The sequence below is a fragment of the Zingiber officinale genome, chromosome 6B (assembly GCF_018446385.1).
Source record: "Zingiber officinale cultivar Zhangliang chromosome 6B, Zo_v1.1, whole genome shotgun sequence".
Lineage (NCBI taxonomy): Eukaryota > Viridiplantae > Streptophyta > Magnoliopsida > Zingiberales > Zingiberaceae > Zingiber > Zingiber officinale.
In genome coordinates, this window is record NC_055996.1 from 81,582,382 (window position 1) to 81,604,581 (window position 22,200).

A 22,200-nucleotide genomic window follows, 5' to 3' on the forward strand; every position below is an offset into this window, starting at 1 on the left:
GTCGTGCCTGAGAAACTTTCTGGCTTCAACTTCAGCCACTGTATCAGGTATGCTTCTTGTCGTTTAGGTGCTGTGGCGCCTTCCAGGACAACTGGTGGAACCTCAGCCACCACTGGGGTCTCCACATTGATAGTTGGGGGAGGGGGAGGAACTGGCTGCTGATTTGCCATCAGATTGGCGATTACTTGTTGCTGCTCTGCTACTTGTCTCTGGAGTTGAGCAACAACTTTAGAGAGATTAGGCTCAGTTGTTCTGGGCTCTTCGTTCTCCTGAGCTCGGTCCTTAGTACGAGCGGTACGGGGACGCCCTCTTCTTGCCATCTAGTCATGTAGAGAGAGAAAACTTGAAATCGTCCCTATACTCTTTAAACATATATATATATATATATATATATATATATATATATATATATATATATATATAGAAAGAAAATAAAAACAAGAACTTTTATCTTACTTAAACACATATAAGCAAATACTTCTAAGGATTTCTCTATACTGCAATTAATAAGGAAAGACATAATAAATAAAAAAATTAAGTACTTTCTTACTTGAAGACGGCAAGGCTGATGTTGATATGTGTGTGATGTTGGAGAATGAGGACTGCTCTGATACCAGCTGTAGCAACCAACCTCCTTACTACTACTCTCTAAGGGTGGACGCTACTTAACTACTCATTCTACTTAACTGATGTTGCTTACTCTAAAGATAGTAACACTTAACATTTTTTTTTTTGAAATAAGATCAGAACATGTAACTTACATCAACTAATGCATTCAATTTAAGTGTAATGACTGTATCATATTAAAATTTCCAGGCAACCTTAGCTAACAATAAGGAAAATAGTTAGCCCATCAATGAATCCCCTAGCAGCACGAAATAGAAAATCCAATCCCAAAATTTTCTTATCAACTTAAATAAAAATTAATCTTAATAAATTCTTTAGTAAGGTCCCAAGGCTTCCATAGTCCAGACATCACACATTCATCCCACACCTCCTTGTCACCTTCCTTGACTGTAGCTTTCCTTTCCCTTTATTTGCAGTAAGAGGAAATACAACTATAAGCGGATGCTTAGTAAGCGCTATCTAACTCACAAAACCCGGATATGCATGTGTACAAAAAGGAATCTAGAAACTGAATGCTTTAAAGGAGAAGCTGCTCATGCTCATCTAATAGCAAAGGAACCGAAATCAAAGAAATCAAAACAGACTGAAATTCTAAACATGTAAGGCTGCTCATGCTTGCAAATAGCAGTAAGAAAGTCTATACAGCATGCTAGAATAAAAGAGCTAAACTTGCTAGTTTTTAAACCTATGTGAAACTTATTTCATTTGTTCCCAAAACTTATACTCTTATACTTCAAAATAATAATCTCTTGGGCCCAGGCTTAGTACCATTGCACGCTCCCTAATAGAAACTGAGGTAGCGAGCCACCAGCCCTACGAGGGTAAAGACCTTGGTCTTACCAGGGCCAAGACCTCGGAATTAGTTACCTGGATTTATTTAACGACAACCTCGAAAGTCGGGTACTAGCCTTTTCAAATAAAATACATATTATCTTTAAATACTCCTAAAATAAAGTGCCTCGGAATTTCTTCAAACACTTGGTGTACGTTTGATCCCAAATTTTGGAATTTGGGATTATATAAATTAAATCCTTGGTCTTTTCTTACTTATAACTACTCAAATATACGATCTGTTCATGCTCAATAACTCAACACGAAACTAAATCTGCAGAATGCTAAGTTTCATGCTTTAAAAACTGAAAAAACTAAGGCTATCTGTTCATGATACATGTACCCAAAACCAAGGCAAAACCCACTGCATGCTAATAAAGTATATAGCAGTTCATACACAATGTAGCTAGTAAAGAAATTGCTACTGAAACGTAAAAAAAACATAACCGTTCTTTATGCTCAGTACCATGGCAAGGAAAACAAAATAGACTGAAATGCTACCCATAGCTGTTCATGCTCAACACCGTGGCAAAGAAAAAAAAAAGCAACTGGGATGCTAAAAGAACATCTAAGACTGCATACTGGAGCTTAGGTAAGGTTGTCCGTGCTGATTGGAAAGCAGAAAAGGTCTAAACGGCATGGTTCAAATAAAGCTGTTCTTATTCATTGCAGTAACAGAGCAAACCAACACGATATACTTAAAACACAGGCCGTTCATGCTCCCTAAATCAGTAACGAAACTAAAAAAACTGAAATACTAACATGCACAATTAAGAAGCAAGAAAATTCAACTAACGTGCTAAGGGTAAGGGGTTGTTCGTGCCCCATAAATAGCAAAAGAAGATCTGAACTTGCTGGAATTAGACTTCTATTAATTGTCCGTTGAAAAACTCAAACTAAAGAAGGAAACAAGAATCCGAAAACTACTCCTACTGCAGGCGAGAGCACTTGCCTATGTGTTCTTGGACTTACAGCCGAGAAGAGAAGCTTCTAGGGTTTCAGAGGGCTTGAAATCTCGGCCTCTTCTTCGTGCCTACGGGTTCTCCTCGATGAGAGGGTCTCGAATCTGTGAAAAGCTCACGGAATTACCCCTTGGCCGACCGCCGGAGACGAAGCCCTAGCTTCGGCTTCGTTTTCACTCGAGCAGCGCCGTCGCACGCGAGAGAGGAGAGGAAGAGAGGGTTTTGGTCGTGAGGAAATAACCCGATTCCTTTTTATACCAATGGGTATTCCCGGTTTCAATTACTACTTAAATTTATTTCGCCATCACTTTGATCACGAAAACGCCCGCTTGAGCGCTTGGCTATCGCGCTTCGCTTAAGTCTTGGATCGGGTCGGAGGTCGCGGGTTCAAACCTCGGCCGAACCTCTTTATTATTTTTTTTTTTTGCAACTTCTTTCTTTTGGTAAAAATACCAAACGAACTCCGAAAATTACATAACAACATTCTAAAAATTCCTAAAAATCTCTAGAATATTCCTAAAGCATTTCTAAATATTTATAAGCACTTTTAGAACTCCAAATAATGAAATTTGGGGTGTTACATTATCAAAGTAGAAATATTTTAACTTTCATATTTGCATTGGAAAGCTTTTTGAAACAAGTAAGTTGCTTCTCTAATCCTAACATAATGAAGTTTTAGATTATAATTAGTCCCATATTGTTAAAATAACAAGAAGCAAAATGTGAAAACTGCTATCAAAGCATATGGACATGAGCCTTTGCTCCATACTTACCTGGACGGGGTCTATGGGTGATCAAAATGGCCTATGACCTAGCCCAATGACCTCCATTGCACTTTGGAGGGGTATTGGTCTACCATCTCCCCAAGTTGGGAGAGTGGACGTCATAATTTGTTGTAGTGGGGGTATAATCAATGATTGTACTGCGGATTCTGATAATTCAAGAAGTTTTTATTTGGTTATGATCCAAAGAAGAAACAAAAAACAAAACAGATACTTACCTTAGTCTAATCCATTTTTTTTATAGAAAAATTATTTCGTTTTGTTTTTTGTTTGCATAACATGCATATGTCATGTCATACAATTTAAATATAAAAATACATGGGACGATTCAATAATTTGTATTAGATCTATGGGATAGCTAATGAGCTAAATTTTTGTTGAGAAATAGAAATTTTTATTTGATTTGAAAGGAATTTTTCCTATGGAACTACTCATTAGTCGCACTTGTACTACAATAATATGAATGACTCGCTATTCACTATTCACTCAGTTTCTGGTCAATAATAAGATTATGTAGGAGAGATGGTCGAGTGGTTCAAGGCGTAGCATTGGAATGTTAGTTAGAGCCTTAGAGCCAATCATTTGATGATTGTATTATGGACTTGTTGTATCATATTCTTATATAAATAAAGGCATTTTATTTTGGTTATTATACTTACTTGTATTGGTACCAAATAAACTAAGTATAATAGCATCCTTGAGTAGAAGGTTCTCACCTATATCAATCGGTTAGTTGAACCGATAGGGAGATGATATAGGGAACACTACTCTTAATCATTCCTAGTTGAGTATTAACATTCAGGGACAATGTTAATGTAATAAGACTAACATGTAGGTCAACTCGATGACTTGATCTCACAAGTCATGGATATAGAGATATCAAGTTGACACATGGATATGCATTGGAGAATGTATACTGAATGACCCGCCATGAGAAAGTATCATGGGTCATTATATGAGTGTCATATACTTTCTCATGTGGCTATTAGTATGACTACTAGTCCTTGGACCTGAAGTCACCATGGATCCCTACATAAGGAGTTATATACTTTGGTTTCGTCAAACGTCACCCGTAACTGGGTGGACTATAAAGGCGATTACTGGGTATGTAACGAATTATGCAGAGGGATGTGAGTGATGTAGATGGGATCTATCCCTCCTATATGACGGGAGAGACATCGATATTCTTGATAGAGTGAGACCACGAAGTGCATGGCCATGCCCAAATGAGTCAATATGAGATATTAAGCTCATTTGATTTAGTGAGTCTACTTGGTGATCAAGATTTAGATTGGTCAGAGGATGACACAATCTATGCCTCACATTGATCAATATAGATGTCTAGGATAGAAGGACACTTGTCATATATTGTGAGGAGTCACAATTAGTAGTCACAAGGTGATGTTGGATCTCAACATTCTTGTAACTTGGGTAGTAATGATGTATTGCTAGATACCGCTCATTACTTATGCTCCTAAATGGGTTTAGGGGCATTGCCAACGTTACAAGAACCTATAGGGTCACACACTAAGGACAATTAGATGGAGATTAGGTTCATATGATGAACCAAGAGGATTAGATTCATTTGATGAATCAAATTTGATTAAGAGTAATCCTAATTAGGTTAATTGAGTTGGACTCGAGTTGATTCATGTGTTCAATGAGTCTAATTTAGATTATGACTCATTGAATCAATTTAATTAAATGAATTAGATTCATTATATTAAATTGGCTTGAATTAAATGGTTGGTTTAGATCAACCATGAGAAAGATTAAGTCAAGTTTGACTTGACTTGAGAGGAAGAGGAAAAGTCAAGTTTGACTTGACTTTATGCCACATCATAAGTGAGTTGGCAAGATGTGGACCAATGATGATTTTCCACATCATCATGGTTACTTAAGTGAGATGCCACTTCATGGAGGTTACAATTCTTCACTTTAATGGCCTCCACATTAATTGTGATTAATGTGAAGGGGGGTTACACATCTTATGGTGGCCGGCCACTTTTGTGTGTTGATGAAAAAATTCATTTTTCATTCAAGTGTCATTCACATCTTCCTCTTCCTAGTGCTCTCTCTTCTTGCTCTTCCTCTCCTCATCTTGCCGAACCCTACTAAGGTGCTAGCACACTTTAGTTTGGTGATCTCCTTCTTGTGTTCGTGTGGATACTTCTAGAGGGTTGTCTACTTTGACAATCTCGAGATCCGACAAACCATTGGACTAGCGGGATAGCGAAGGGCATCGCATCGAGGGTAACGCTCTTATCTAGTGTAGATCTAGAGTTTGTAAACTCGTACTCGTATTTTGTTTACATTTTTCTTCTCATGGATCTATGTGGCGGGGGTTTCGGGGTTTCCGCGACGTGGAAAAGCGGTTTTCGCAGCCCGAAAAACCCAACAGTGGTATCAGAGCCACGTGCGAAGCTTGTACGAGTTTAGTTTTTATTTTATGACAAAAATTCAGTACTGTATTTTTCTGTAAATTTCTGATTTTTATGATTTTTATGGGTATTTTTCTTGTAGAAGCGAAGCACAAGTGTTTCGACACTTGTAGGCTTCAACTACCGAGAAGTTTTTCCCGAAACGGCAAGGTTTCACCCCAAAATTTTTGGGACAGTGGGCTAAGGCACTGTGGGATCGCTAAGGAACCCTCGCGATGGTTAGATCGCGGGTAGGGGTGCTGCCCCTGGCCCCGCAAGGGGATTCGTTCCGCGATTGCACCCGAAAACCGCTAATCGGGACCGCCGAAAAATTTTACTCGTAAAAATTATAAAAAATTGGTATTAAAATTACAGAAAATTATGAAAATTACATAATTTAGAATTATGTATAATTTGTGATAGTCATGACCCCAAAAGACCCAATTGGATTGACATATTTGTGTTGTAATTCATATTATGGCCTGTGCGCCGTCATTTGATTGTGTGTTCTGTATATTTGATACGCGACCTGCGCGTCGTGCCTTTCTCCATTTATTCTTGTTGTAAATTAGTTTAGACTCAAATGTAACTCGAGTTTCAAAATTGTAATGTACAAAATTGGAGCCGTGGAAGGTCCACTCAAGACGGAGTTACGAGGAGGGCGCGAGCAACACAGGTGGTCAAAGGGAGGAGCTTGAGAAGTTGTTGACCTTAGTTTGACCATCCGATCTTCTCATTGGCTTGAGAAGATCGTAGTAGGGCCATCACTAATCACAAATAAATTTAATTAATTGCTTGTGTGAATGTGATGCATGATTAGTAATTAATTAGTGCCTAACGATTAGATTAGATCTAAATCGTGTACAAGATGCACCCTTCCGATTAGATTAGATCTATCACGTATTTGATACACATCGACGATTAGATTAGATCTAAATTGCGTCAACTCTAATGCCTACCGTGCCGTGATACCTATCACTACCTCGATCACATGTGTTGTTGAATCTGCCAAAGCAGAGCAACACATATTATCTTGGTAGGGTACGGAGGGACAATCTTGGTCCCGCTTATCAACGCATGAGCGAATACAAACTCAATCAGATTGAGTATTCCTAGTTAACTCAGTTGGATCGAGTACAACTATAGACATTCTTCCAATGGTTGGAAAGATAGGACATAAATCACATTTATATTAATTCTTGGGCGTATTAGCCAAAGCTAACTCAAGTTTTAATATAACTGCGGATAATGATCCTATAAACAAGAGTTGCATAGAGATGTAATTGGTAAATCGTTACCTACCGATCATACTAAATCTTGGGCGTATTAGCCAAAGCTAACTCAAGGGTTAGTATGATGTGGATCTTGTCCCACATGAATTATAGAATTCAGTGGGAGCATCATTTAGTTAAAGGCATAATTAAATGATTTAAAAGAATATGATATTTATTTTCTGTATTTTTCTGTTGTATATAACCATGACGTCGAATACAAATACTTTCTCCCTGCGTTCTGTCCTTGAGAAGGACAAGCTCAACGGAGCAAATTGTTGGTGCAACCTTAGGTCAAGGTTGACCTGGTTGACCTGACTCGAGTTGTATTTTGATGTTTGACGAGAATAGAAAAGTTCTATTCTGATGTTTGACGAGAGTAGAAAAGTTGTATTCTGATGTTTGACAGAATACAAACTTGGGAGATTGTGGGTGCAATCTTTGGTCAAGGTTGACCTAGTTGACCCAAGGTGAGTCGACCTGATTTGGGAAATCCTGGTGAGTGAAGCCAGGTGAAAGTCCTAGTGAGTGAAGCCAGGCAAGGGAAAGTCCTGGTGAGTGAAGCTAGGCAGTTGGAAAGTTCTGATGAGTGAAGCCAGGCAAGGGAAATCCAGATAGGTCAAGGTTGACCAGACATCTGGTGAAAAGTCCAAGCAGGGAGCTTGGCACGAGAAAAGTCCAAGTATGGAGACTTGGCACGGAAAAGTCCAAGCAGGGAGCTTGGCACGGGAAAAGTCCAAGTATGGAGACTTGGCACGGAAAAGTCCAAGTATGGAGACTTGGCACGGAAAAGTCCAAGCAGGGAGCTTGGCACGGGAAAAGTCCAAGTATGGAGACTTGGCATGGGAAGTCGGAGAGGGCTTGGTAGCTCGTTCTCCGGACTAGGTCAGAGAGGGCTCGGGAGCTCGTTCTCTGGACCGGACGTGGAAGTCGGAGAGGGCTCGGTAGCTCGTTCTCCGGACTAGGTCAGAGAGGGCTCGGGAGCTCGTTCTCTGGACCAGATGAAGTCGGAGAGGGCTCAGTAGCTCGTTCTCCGGACTAAGTCAGAGAGGGCTCGGTAGCTCGTTCTCTGGACCGGATGAAGTCGGAGAGGGCTCGGCAGCTCATTCTCCGGACTAGGTCAGAGAGGGCTCGGTAGCTCGTTCTCAGGACCAGGTAGGGTTTAGGGTTTAGGGCTGGGAGCTCTAAACCTGGATCGGTCTGGTGACCGATCTAGTGATACTATGGGTTTTCTGATCGGTCTGGTGACCGATCAGTAACCAAACAGTGGCTCACTGTAAGCAGACCGATCAGGAAACGATCAGGAGGCAGAGAAGGTAGGGGGATCGGTCTGTGGACCGATCCACCTATAGCCTGATCGGTCCACAGACCGATCAGGCTTCGGTACCGACACTCACAGATAGTTGGGGATCGGTCTGGGGACCGATCAGACTAGGGCCTGATCGGTCCACAGACCGATCAGGGACCTCCTGGACCGATCAGGATGGAGCCTGATCGGTCCAGGCTTACCCGTTGTGACTCAACGGCTAGATTTCTGTGTTGTTCTTTGTCTTCTTCTTCGCAGGTGCAGATATAAATCAGATGCTGAGCGCCTCTACAGTAACACTTCTTCCTCCTAACTGCGATTTGAGCTTTGCTGAGCTCCTCTTTGCTGAAGCTTCGTGTGAGCTTCCCTCGACTGGTGGATCAACTGCTGTTGGCATCATCCGTGAAGTTGCTGCTTCATCAATGGACTCCAGTCGACGAGAAGAAGGCAAGCAAACTTGGTAGAGTGTATTTACATTCATATTATCCATTGTTTCTTGCTTTATTTCTTGTACTCCTTTATTGCTGTTGCAAAAGAGTTTGTGGCGAGGTTTCTCCACCTAGAAGGAGTTGTTGTTAGCCGGTTCTCTGGGATCTCATCCACCGACGGATTGATAGGCTTCGTCCACCTTACGGACACGCCGAGGAGTAGGAGTATCATCTCCGAACCTCGTTACATCGCTGTGCTTGAGGTTTGATTTCTCCATTTACGTTTATGTTGTTATTTTTCCGCTGCGCTAACTTGATTTGTAGAAAGAAACGCGAATTTGGGGTCGGCTATTCACACCCCCCTCTCTAGCCGCATCCGAAGGTCCTAACACAAATTTCCTGGACTGGTACAGGAACTTGAGAATAGTTCTCACCTAGGAACGTAAACTGTACATTCTGGAGCAGCCCATTCCGGAGGCTCCTCCTGCCAATGCCCCACAAGCAGACAAAGATGCTTACAAGAAGCATCAAGATGGCGCATTAGATGTGTCCTGTCTAATGCTCGTAACCATGAACTCTGAGCTTCAGAAGCAACACAATTTGATGGACTCTTACGATATGGTTGAACATCTTCGTCAACTGTATCAAGGACAAACGCGACATGAGAGATTTGAGATCTTAAGGGCATTATTTCAGTGCAAGATGTCAGATGGGGCTCCCATAGGCCCATATGTACTCAAAATGATTGGGTACATAGAAAACCTACAGAGGTTGGGATTCCCGCTTGGCCAAGAGCTGGCCACTGACCTGATCTTGCAATCCTTGCCGGATAGCTATAGTCAGTTCGTTCTAAACTACAATATGAACGAAATTGACAAGCCACTGCCTGAGCTGCTTAGCATGTTAAGAACTGCTGAGCTGAACCTTAAGAAGGTTCAGAAACACAAGGGCAAGCCCAAAGGCAAGGGAAAGTCCCAAGCCAAGGGCAAAGGCAAGGCACTGAAACCTAAAGGAGGGGTCGCCAAGGATGCTACCTGCTTCCACTGCGGTCAGACCGGGCACTGGAAGAGGAACTGCAAGGTGTACCTGGAAGATCTTAAGAAGAAGCGAAGTGAGACTTCCACTTCAGGTATATATGTTATAGAAGTCAATCTATCTATTTCTTCATCATGGGTATTAAATACCAGATGTGCTTCTCACATTTGTACTAATGTGCAGGCGCTGAGAAATAGCAGAACATTGGCGAAGGGCGAGGTGGACCTACGCGTAGGCAATGGAGCATGGGTTGCTGCTGTTGCTGTAGGGACTTATTTTCTATCTCTGCCCTCTGGGCTTGTATTAGAGTTGGATGATTGTTGTTATGTGCCTGCATTAACTAAGAACATAATTTCAGTTTCTTGTTTGGACAAGAAAGGTTTCTCTTTTATATTTAAGGACAAATGTTGTTCTGTTTATTTAAAAGATATGTTCTATTGTAGTGCACCTCTGATGAACGGACTCTACATTCTAGACCTTGAAAGCCATATCTATAACATAAATACCAAAAGGTTCAAGTTAAATGACATGAACCAAACCTATCTCTGCACTGTCGCTTAGGTAATATAAATGACAAGCGCTTATCCCAACTCCATAAGGATGGTTTGCTGGACACATTTGATTTTGAATCTTATGAGATGTGCGAGTCATGCCTGTTGGTGCAATCGACCTAGGTTTTGATGTGTGTGTCAAAGAGTTTAAGTTAGGCTTTCATATGTATTTGATATGTGTTTGAGTCATGCAGGACTTGGTGTGACCAAGTTCGGGAAGCTCATCCAAGGGCTCGGATCGTTGAGTCGGTGAAGGATGGTGTGGAAGACATCCGAGGGACCACGCGGACGAGGAGCAATGGAGTCGAGCCGAAGGAAGTGGACTTCAAGGCAGCGTGAAGGATGGCACGGAAAGGAGCCGCGGGCTCAGGTGCATCTGAGGGACGAAGGCCGAGGAAGAGGACTTCAAAGGCGACTCTGGAAAGGATGAGAGGAGTGAATGTACTGGGACCAGTCGACTGGTCATGAGACCAGTCGACTGATCCAGCTTCACATAATGCACAGAAGCATTCTGTGCTTGTCGACTAAGGGGACCAGTCGACTGGTCCTAAGACCAGTCGACTGGTACATGACCGTTGGCAGAAAACGGGCTCTAAAGAGAGCCGTTGGTGTTGCCTAACGGCTAGCACCAGTCGACTGGTGCATGGACCAGTCGACTGGTGTCAGGGTTTGAGTTGATTGGTGATCAACTCTTTCCTCTTATTTAAGGGGAGCTTTGGGGCATTAAAGGGGTTACTGATACTCATTGTAAACCTTCTGAATCTTGCCCAAAGCTTCCAAGTCAACTCTCTTCCTTCTAACCCTAAGTTTCATCTTGTAAAGAGGAAGAGAACTTTGTGAGAGGTTTACTCCACCGAGAAGGAGAAGCTTTAGCCGGAGATTGCCGGGGACTGATCCACCAAAGGATCAAGGGCTCGTCCACCTCAAGGACACGTCGTGGAGTAGGAGCAAGCAATCTCCGAACCACGTTACATCGAGCGTGTTAGCGTTTGTATTCTCGTTTGTGTTTCTTTGTTTTTAGTTTCTATATTTCCGCTTGCGCAAACTAACGTATTGTAGAGAAGAAATCGATTTGGGGGTGGCCTAGCTATCCAACCCCCCTTCAAGCCGGCCACCGAACCTCCAACAATTGGTATCAGAGCGAGGACGCCCTTCAACGGACTAATCGCCAAGAAGAAGCATTTCATCAAATGGCCGGCTCAAACATTCATCCACCCAAATTCGAAGGCGACTTCTCTTGGTGGAAGAAGAGAATGGAGGTATTTTTCAATACCGATTTTGACATATTGCTAATCATGAGAAATGGTTTTGAAGAGCCAAAGGATGAACGAAATGAGACAATCGACATAACAAGATGGACCAAGAAGCAAAGAGAAGAACATGTAGCGAATTCTAAAGCCATACATCATCTACAAAATGTCCTTCCCCAACAAGAACTAACGAGGGTTGGAACCTACTCAAGCGCTAAGGAGTTATGGGAAAAGCTAGTGGAGCTTCATGAAGGGACATCGGAAGCGAAATTGGCAAGAAGAGATCTCCTTCGAACTCAACTCAACAATATCAAGCTTGAGAAAGGAGAAAAGGTATCAATTTTACATTGTAGAATTAAGGAGATTATTAATGGACTAACAAGTGTAGGTGAGACACTTTCAAATCGAGACGTGATTACGAAAGCCCTAAATGCTTTTCCAAGATCCACAACTTGGAGTTCCATTGTAGATACATATTACATATCAAAGGACCTAGAGAAATCCTCTCTAGATGAACTCTTCTCAACAATGGAGCTTCATGAAACAAGAGTTGAGGGATTGGATGGAGAAGCTCATAGATCAAGAGGAGTAGCACTTGTGGCAAACAAGGGAAAGGGGAAGAAGAAAGCTCTATCTCCATCATCTTCCGATTCCGAGGAGTCAAGTGCCTCAATGGATAGTGACCAAGAGGCGTATATGGTAAGGAAGATGAGAAAAGCATTTAAATCTTTTTCTACTAACAAATCTCATGCTAGGAAAAGCTCAAGAAGTAAAAGTAGAACAAGGAGGGTAATTTGCTACAATTGCCAAGGAGAAGGACACATAAGAGATGATTGTCCTCTCTTGAAAAAGAAGGAAGGAAAGAAGAAGAAGGAGAAGACAAAAGAAAAGGGGAAGAAGGCTCAAAACCTAAAAGCAACATGGGATGATCCTTCATCATCATCGGAGGAAGAAGAGCATCACATAGTCAATTTTGCTCTCATGGGGATTGATGATGTAGCCTCCACCTCATCCGAACAAGAAGAAGGAAGGAGCTCAAGTGAAGATGAAGAGGGGAGCTCAAGTGAAGGGGGAGGTCAATCATCGGATTCGGACTTCTCGGTAAGTGAGGTACATAATCTTCCTCCTCATATTTTAATTAAAATTATTTCAAGCACAAATGATGACTTGTTCAAGGTAAAAAGGAAAAACAAGTCTTTGAAACATGATATTAGTATGCTTGAAGAAAAATTAGAATCCATGTGCTCTAAGGACAACAATAAGCATGCTCTTTCTTCCTCAAGTTCAAATGTATCATGTTTAGAAGAAGAAAATAGGGAATTAAGGGAAAAGATAGAATACCTTACCAATGCCCTTAGGAAATTTGAAATTGGCTCTAAAACCTTAAATATGATCATTGGGAGCCAAAGGGCAAGTTTTAAGAAAAATGGGATAGGATACAATGAACAAAATAATGAAAATACCTATCATTGTCTACTTGCTAGGGGGCAATCCAAGACAAAAACCATAGATAGGAAATGGATCCCCAAAGAGTACTTGGTCAACCCAATTAGAAAGAATTTCTATTGGGTGCCAAAATCAATCCTCAAGGGTTAGAGGATTTTATGGCAAGTCAACCATGGAAGTCAATAATTCAAATTTTTCCTATATGGTTGACTTGAGACCTTAAGGGGGAGGGCTTAGCCTTGATAGAGATTTATGATCAAGAGGGCTAAGTAGAGGTTACCTTTATCTCACAATGATTTGTATTATTTTCTAACCATGAATGTGAGATATTAGGATGATACAAATAATTCACTTATGCTTATGGCATTTTGATGAGTTATGAAGTGTATCAATGTTTAGTGATCATAGGCCAACTATGGGGAAAGCAAATGTTTAATTAATGGACATCTTGCCCATAGATCATAGTTGGATATTTTAAATGTTTTGAAAACAATTCTATATTTTAGTTACTATGGTATAGCAATATTAAAACATATGATTGCAAAACTGAGCTTGAAATTGATACAAACTTGCATGTTTTTGATATTTTTGAAACTTGGTCAAAATTTTGAAAATATGATGACCTTTCATGAAAACATATTTTTCTTAGTTAAAGAATATTATAAGAAATATGTGTTCAAAATTTCATGATTTTTTGAATTTTCTGGAATTTTTTATGGATTTCTGAAGTTAGCTGCCGTAGGCTGAAATTGATGTTCAGTTTGTGTCAGTCGACTGGTGTACATACCAGTCGACTGGTACCAGCCTTTCAGCATTCTGTTGGTCTTAAAATCAAATTTTTGGTTCAAATTTGGTTGGAACTGCTACCATAGTATGTGTACGTGTCTGGTACAATATTTTTGATGGTGTCAAAGGGGGAGAAATGGGTAGGTTTAAGTTAGAAATCTACTTGGGTGCAAATCTTTGAAAATTAAGATTAAGAGCATGTGTTAAGGGGGAGCTTGGGTTTTATGCTTCATATTTACATATTGCTTGTACTTTTCAAAGTTGTTATTGGTGCCTAACTTAAACATATTGCCACACATCAAAAAGGGAGAAATTGTTGGTGCAATCGACCTAGGTTTTGATGTGTGTGTCAAAGAGTTTAAGTTAGGCTTTCATATGTATTTGATATGTGTTTGAGTCATGCAGGACTTGGTGTGACCAAGTTCGGGAAGCTCATCCAAGGGCTCGGATCGTTGAGTCGGTGAAGGATGGTGTGGAAGACATCCGAGGGACCACGCGGACGAGGAGCAATGGAGTGGAGCCGAAGGAAGTGGACTTCAAGGCAGCGTGAAGGATGGCACGGAAAGGAGCCGCGGGCTCAGGTGCATCTGAGGGACGAAGGCCGAGGAAGAGGACTTCAAAGGCGACTCTGGAAAGGATGAGAGGAGTGAATGTACTGGGACCAGTCGACTGGTCATGAGACCGGTCGACTGATCCAGCTTCACAGAATGCACAGAAGCATTCTGTGCTTGTCGACTGGTACATGACCGTTGGCAGAAAACGGGCTCTAAAGAGAGCCGTTGGTGTTGCCTAACGGCTAGCACCAGTCGACTGGTGCATGGACCAGTCGACTGGTGTCAGGGTTTGAGTTGATTAGTGATCAACTCTTTCCTCTTATTTAAGGGGAGCTTTGGGGCATTGAAGGGGTTACTGATACTCATTGTAAACCTTCTGAATCTTGCCCAAAGCTTCCAAGTCAACTCTCTTCCTTCTAACCCTAAGTTTCATCTTGTAAAGAGGAAGAGAACTTTGTGAGAGGTTTACTCCACCGAGAAGGAGAAGCTTTAGCCGGAGATTGCCGGGGACTGATCCACCAAAGGATCAAGGGCTCGTCCACCTCAAGGACACGTCGTGGAGTAGGAGCAAGCAATCTCCGAACCACGTTACATCGAGCGTGTTAGCGTTTGTATTCTCGTTTGTGTTTCTTTGTTTTTAGTTTCTATATTTCCGCTTGCGCAAACTAACGTATTGTAGAGAAGAAATCGATTTGGGGGTGGCCTAGCTATCCAACCCCCCTTCAAGCCGGCCACCGATCCTCCAACAATGCCTACTAGGCAAGATGACCAAGACTCCCTTTAGTGGGCACAGCGAGAGAGCGACTGACTTGTTAGGTCTTATACATAGTGATGTATGTGGCCCTTTCAATGTCGCTGCTAGAGGCGGTTATAGGTACTTCATCACATTTACTGATGACTTCAGTAGATATGGTTATGTGTACTTGATGACACATAAGTCTGAATCCTTTGAAAAGTTCAAAGAATTCAAGAATGAAGTACAGAACCAGCTTGGCAAGAGTATTAAGATACTTCGATCAGATCGAGGTGGAGAATACCTTAGCCATGAGTTTCGTGACTATCTAGCTAAGTGTGGGATTCTATCCCAACTCACTCCTCCTGGAACATCACAATGGAATGGTGTATCCGAAAGGAGGAATCGTACCCTATTAGATATGGTACGATCTATGATGAGTCACACAGATCTTCCGACATTCCTTTGGGGCTATGCTCTAGACACGGCAGCTTTTATACTCAACCGAGTTCCATCCAAGGCCGTGATAAAGATACCATATAGGATATGGACTGGGAGAGATGCCCAGGTGTCTTTCATGAGGATTTGGGGTTGTGAGGCTTACGTTCGACGTCAAGTCTCAGACAAGTTAGGACCCAAATCCGACAAGTGCTATTTTATTGGATATCCCAAGGAAACTAAGGGATATTACTTCTACATTCCCAGTCAGCACAAGGTAGTTGTGGCAAAAACTGGGGTCTTTCTAGAAAGAGACTTTGTTTCTTGAAAGACTAATGGGAGTACGTTCGATCTTGAAGAAGTTCAAGATGCGGACCATAGCACTGAAGCCTCGATGGAAGTTGAACTGGAACCACAAAGTGTTGTGGATGATGTTGTTCCACAAAGAGTTGAGGAACAACAACCAGCTCAAGTAGACATACCTCTTCACAGGTCTGATAGGGTACGTCGTCAGCCTGAGAGATACTCATTTATCTTGTCTGACCATGATGACGTTGTACTCATAGAGGATGAGCCTACCACCTATCAGGAAGCTGTGATGAGACCAGATTCCAAGAAATGGCTAGAGGCCATGAGATTCGAGATGGAATCCATGTACACCAACCAAGTATGGACTTTGGTTGATCCACCTGAAGGGGTAAAATCCATTGGGTGTAAGTGGGTCTTTAAGAGAAAGACTGACATGGATGGACTTATCTATAAGGGTCGCTTGGTAGCTAAAGGTTTCAAGCAGATTCATGGTATTGACTATGATGAAACCTTTTCTCCAGTAGCAATGTTTAAGTCTATTCGGATCATGCTTGCTATTGCAGCATACCATGACTATGAGATATGGCAGATGGATGTCAAAATCACATTTCTGAATGGAAACCTGCTCGAGGATGTGTACATGACACAACCTGAGGGTTTTGAAGACCCACAGCATACTAGTAGAGTATGCAAGCTGCATAGGTCCATTTATGGACTAAAGCAAGCTTCTCGGAGCTGGAATCTTCGATTCGATGATGCAATCAAATAGTTTGGTTTCATCAAGAACGAAGATGAGCCTTGTGTCTACAAGAAGATTGTAGGGGATATAGTTGTCTTCCTCATATTGTATGTGGATGACATAATGGGAAGGGCATCCCTTTGCTTCAGTCTGTCAAGACCTGGCTAGGGAGTTGCTTCTCAATGAAGGACTTAGGTGAGGCATCCCACATTCTAGGGATACAAATCTATAGAGATAGATCTAAGAGATTGCTTGGCCTAAGTCAGAGTACATATATTGACAAGGTACTCATTTGGTTTGCCATGCAGAACTCCAAGAAGGGATTTCTGCTGATGTCACATGGCGTAAGTCTTTCGAAGACTCAGGGTCCCTCTTCTAGAGAGGAGAGAGACCACATGGATCATATCCCTTATGCCTCAGCCATAGGATCTATCATGTACGCCATGCTATGTACTCGACCTGATGTCTCGTATGCTTTGAGCATGACGAGCAGATACCAGTCAGATCCAGGTGAAAGTCACTGGAAAGCGGTCAAGAATATTCTTAAGTACTTAAGAAAGACTAAAGAATATTTCTTGATATATGGAGGCAATGATGAGCTAGTTGTAAAGGGTTACAGTGATGCAAGCTTCCAAACCGATCAGGATGATTATCGATCGCAGTCAGGGTTCGTATTTTGCATAAATGGTGGTGCTGTGAGCTGGAATAGTTCGAAGCAGCACACAGTAGCTGATTCTACGACAGAGGCCGAGTACATTGCTGCATCAGAGGCAGCAAAGGAGACAGTTTGGATTCGCAAGTTCATCACTGAACTTGGTGTGGTTCCTAGTATCGCTGACCCTATTGAGCTCTATTGTGACAACAATGGAACTATAGCACAGGCGAAGGAACCTTGCTCACACCAGCGGACCAAACACATACTACGGCGCTTCCATCTCATTCGAGAGATTATCGAGAGAGGAGATGTGAAGATATGCAGAGTACCTACAGAGGCTAACATCGTAGATCCCTTGACCAAGATTTTGGTACAGAGGAAGCATGATGGTTACACTAGGTCATTGGGGCTTAGAGCCTACACTGATTGACACTAGTGCTAGTGGGAGATTGTTAGTTAGAGCCCTAGAGTCAATCATTTGATGATTGTATTATGGACTTGTTGTATCATATTCTTATATAAATAAAGGCATTTTATTTTGGTTATTATACTTACTTGTATTGATGCCAAATAAACTAAGTATAATAGCATCCTTGAGTAGAAGGTTCTCACCTATATCAATCGGTTAGTTGAACCGATAGTGAGATGATATAGAGAACACTACTCTTAATCATTTCTAGTCGAGTATTAACATTCAGGGACAATGTTAATGCAATAAGACTAGCATGTAGGTCAACTCGATGACTTGATCTCACAAGTCATGGATATAGAGATATCAAGTTGACACATGGGTATGCATTGGAGAATGTATACTGAATGACCCGCCATGAGAAAGTATCATAGATCGTTATATGAGTGTCATATACTTTCTCATGTGGCTATTAGTATGACTACTAGTCCTTGGACCTGAAGTCACCATGGATCCCTACATAAGGAGTTATGTACTTTGGTTTTGTCAAATGTCACCCGTAACTGGGTGGACTATAAAGGCGATTACTGGGTATGTAACGAATTATGCAGAGGGATGTGAGTGATGTAGATGGGATCTATCCCTCCTATATGACGGGAGCGACATCGATATTCTTGATAGAGTGAGACCACGAAGTGCATGGCTATGCCCAAATGAGTCAATATGAGATATTGAGCTCATTTGATTTAGTGAGTCTACTTGTTGATCAAGATTTAGATTGGTCAGAGGATGACACGGTTTATGCCTCACATTGATCAATATAGATGTCTAGGATAGAAGGACACTTGTCATATATTGTGAGGAGTCACAATTAGTAGTCACAAGGTGATGTTGGATCTCAACATTCTTGTAACTTGGGTAGTAATGATGTATTGCTAGATACCGCTCATTACTTATGCTCCTAAATGGGTTTAGGGGCATTGCCAACGTTACAAGAACCTATAGGGTCACACACTAAGGACAATTAGATGGAGATTAGGTTCATATGATGAACCAAGAGGATTAGATTCATTTGATGAATCAAATTGGATTAAGAGTAATCCTAATTAGGCTAATTGAGTTGGACTCAAGTTGATTCATGTGTTCAATGAGTCTAATTTAGATTATGACTCATTGAATCAATTTAATTAAATGAATTAGATTCATTATATTAAATTGGCTTGAATTAAATGGTTGGTTTAGATCAACCATGAGAAAGATTAAGTCAAGTTTGACTTGACTTGAGAGGAAGAGGAAAAGTCAAGTTTGACTTGACTTTATGCCACATCATAAGTGAGTTGGCAAGATGTGGATCAATGATGATGCTCCACATCATCATGGTTACTTAAGTGAGATGCCACTTCATGGAGGTTACAATTCTTCACTTTAATGGCCTCCACATTAATTGTGATTAATGTGAAGGGGGGTTACACATCTTATGGTGGCCGGCCACTTTTGTGTGTTGATGAAAAAATTCATTTTTCATTCAAGTGTCATTCACATCTTCTTCCTCCTAGTGCTCTCTCTTCTTGCTCTTCCTCTCCTCATCTTGCTGAACCCTACTAAGGTGCTAGCACACTTTAGTTTGGTAATCTCCTTCTTGTGTTCGTGTGGATACTTCTAGAGGGTTGTCTACTTTGACAATCTCGAGATCCGGCAAACCGTTGGACTAGCGGGATAGCGAAGGGCATCGCATCGAGGGTAACGCTCTTATCTAGTGTAGATCTAGATTTTGTAAACTCGTACTCGTATTTTGTTTACATTTTTCTTCGCATGGATCTATGTGGCGGGGGTTTCGGGGTTTCCGCGACGTGAAAAAACGGTTTTCGCGGCCTGAAAAACCCAACATGGAACTGCTATGTAGACTTTTGTTTACCGAGGGTTCGAATCCCCATGAAAGTTGGATAGGTTGGCCCCTGCGTAAGGACTATATTATCCCCAATTTCTATGAAATACAAGATGCTCATTAAATGATAAGAATAAGAAACTAATGTTTAGTTATACGACTATGACACGATTCCATATTTCATTCAAGCGAAGGAAGATTTTTACACCCCGTTCTAGATGAAAGAAAGTAACCGGACTTTAATTCATATTATGAATAACCTAAAAAAACTTCATTTATATTCAAAAATTAGGAAACGGTTATATCCATTTCATATGTGCAGAAATAATAGAATGAATCAAAAGAGTTTCGCACCATGAACTTTGTACCGCGCACATAACTTATTTAGATGGACCTCGGAAAGTCAAAGTAACATAAGCAAGAGTGAAGAAATGGAATAAATGTAAAAAAAATATGAAATTAAGAAATGAAAGAAAATACAGTATGATGAAACAAGAAAGAAAAAGGAGACGACACTATAATCTCACTTTGTTCTTTACCACAACCATACATATATTTTTTACTAATCCCTCCAAGAGGAAGTATATATATCTATACATCTAAATTAGTAACTGTATGCTCTATACTATTAATGAAAATGTATCCCGATCCATCTTGATTACGATGAATTTGTATGAATGTCTATCCGATACATTATTTACATGTCAGGAACCATATTTGAACTGGTGACACGAGGATTTTCAGTCCTCTGCTCTACCAACTGAGCTATCCCGACCATTTCCCATACATCATCCTGGTGTAGTGTTTGTGACTATGCCAATTAAAGGGACTAAAAAGTAGTAAAAAATTTAACTAGTAAGTGTAAGGATAATGATATGGACTGTGTGTGAATGATTCAATAATAGAGATTATTTGCCCATATATGTTTATTTGTAGAGGTATTGTATCTATCAAAATTGGTTTTGGCAAGTATTCTTGTTTATTCTCATCATTGCATAATCTAGTCCTTTTTTCTAGTATATCTAGAGTAAGAGATACTTTTTCTTTTTCTATAATTTTTATTCTACTTATTAATTCATTACTCAAGTTGTACTTTTTTTGCTCATTAGTAGAAACCCAATAATTATATAGGTCTTCATGGATAAATTTTTCTATCGTGTTCGTGCGGCCCCTTCCTAATTCATAAAATAAATTATTTTATTTATTTTAATCCTAATTTTATTAATAATAATAATTATTATTTTTATATATCACATGATTGGTTTTATTTAATCATTTTACACACATTCTTATATTTTTAAAAAATTAATATAATCTAAGAAAACCAAATAAATGAAACTAAATTTATTGTCAGAAATTAATAGTATAAACATTTCATATTAGTCAATTAAAAAAATGATAATCCTATTTAGCTTTATTAACTATCTTTCGAAGTAATCGGTACAGTCTCATAGAAATTTTCCACCGACCACCAGAGTAAATTTAGATACAAATACATTATAGTTAGGATTCGAACCGTGAATATTTGGGTGATAACATCAATGCTGATTAACCAATTGCATAAGTAATTTATTTCAAATTATAAAAATGAAATAAAATTAAAAATATGTGATATTTTATTTAAAAAATAAAGTTGTATTTTTTATTAGGTAAGTAAAAAATATACTTAAAATTTTTTTAAAAAAAGTATAGTTAAAAAACAAATGTTAAAAAAAAATTAAGTTTAAAAAACAAAACACCTAAAGTTACTGTTGATTTTATAATGGAGTGTAATACAATAAAATATTAAACTAAATTATATATTAAAATTTTCAAATAAATAAATTTTTATTACATTATTTAGGTTGAACCAAATAAATTAGGTTATATTTTATTCCCCATAATTTTGATTATGTGATTACATAATGATCACTTAACCAATTAAGATTATATATGATAACTTGAACCAAACACACTTTAAAAGTTATGATAAGATATTCATTTATTCAATCGATTATTTAAGAATCATTGATCCAATTAGTTAGTGATACGGTGAGGAAGATCGACCCCCTTAGGTATAATGATTTTTCTAAGATTAACATTAGGATTTTGATAAATGATAAAATATTTTATGTTTATTATTTATGTTTTTTTATTTTACGACTTATTCTTAATCTTAACAAAGTGAAAATAGTTTAACTTTCATATTTGCATTGGAAATCTTTTTGAAACAAGTAAGTTGCTTCTCTAATCCTAACATAATGAAGTTTTAGATTATAAGTAGTCCCATATTGTTAAAATAACAAGAAGCAAAATGTGAAAACTGCTATTAAATCATATGGACATGAGCCTTTGCTCCATACTTACCTGGACGGGGTCTATGGGTGATCAAGATGGCCTATGACCTAGCCCAATGACCTCCATTGCACTTTGGAGGGGTATTGGTCTACCATCTCCCCAACTTGGGAGAGTGGACGTCATAATTTGTTGTAGTGGGGGTACGCGTTCGCGCGGCCCCTTCCTAATTCTTAAAATAAATTATTTTATTTATTTTAATCCTAATTTTATTAATAATAATAATTATTATTTTTTATATATCACGTGATTGGTTTTATTTAATCATTTTACACACATTCTTATATTTTTAAAAAATTAATATAATCTAAGAAAACCAAATAAATGAAACTAAATTTATTGTCAGAAATTAATAGTATAAACATTTCAAATTAGTCAAATGATAATCCTATTTAGCTTTATTAACTATCTCTCGAAGTAATCTAATCAGTACATTATAGTCAGTGTTC

General features: G+C 39.7%; 3 non-coding genes across 3 annotated transcripts; 2 read left to right on the top strand and 1 right to left on the bottom strand.

Annotated features, from left to right (window-relative positions):
* The first annotated feature begins 3,185 nt into the window (after positions 1–3,185).
* LOC121993417 lies at positions 3,186–3,347 on the top strand. Its single transcript, XR_006115265.1, has one exon. It is a non-coding gene; the product is annotated as a U1 spliceosomal RNA (small nuclear RNA).
* A 16,772-nt stretch (positions 3,348–20,119) lies between these two features.
* Positions 20,120–20,192, bottom strand: TRNAF-GAA. Its single transcript has one exon. It is a non-coding gene; the product is annotated as a tRNA-Phe (tRNA).
* A 1,563-nt stretch (positions 20,193–21,755) lies between these two features.
* On the top strand, positions 21,756–21,917 carry LOC121993320. Its single transcript, XR_006115181.1, has one exon. It is a non-coding gene; the product is annotated as a U1 spliceosomal RNA (small nuclear RNA).
* The last annotated feature ends 283 nt before the right edge of the window (positions 21,918–22,200 follow it).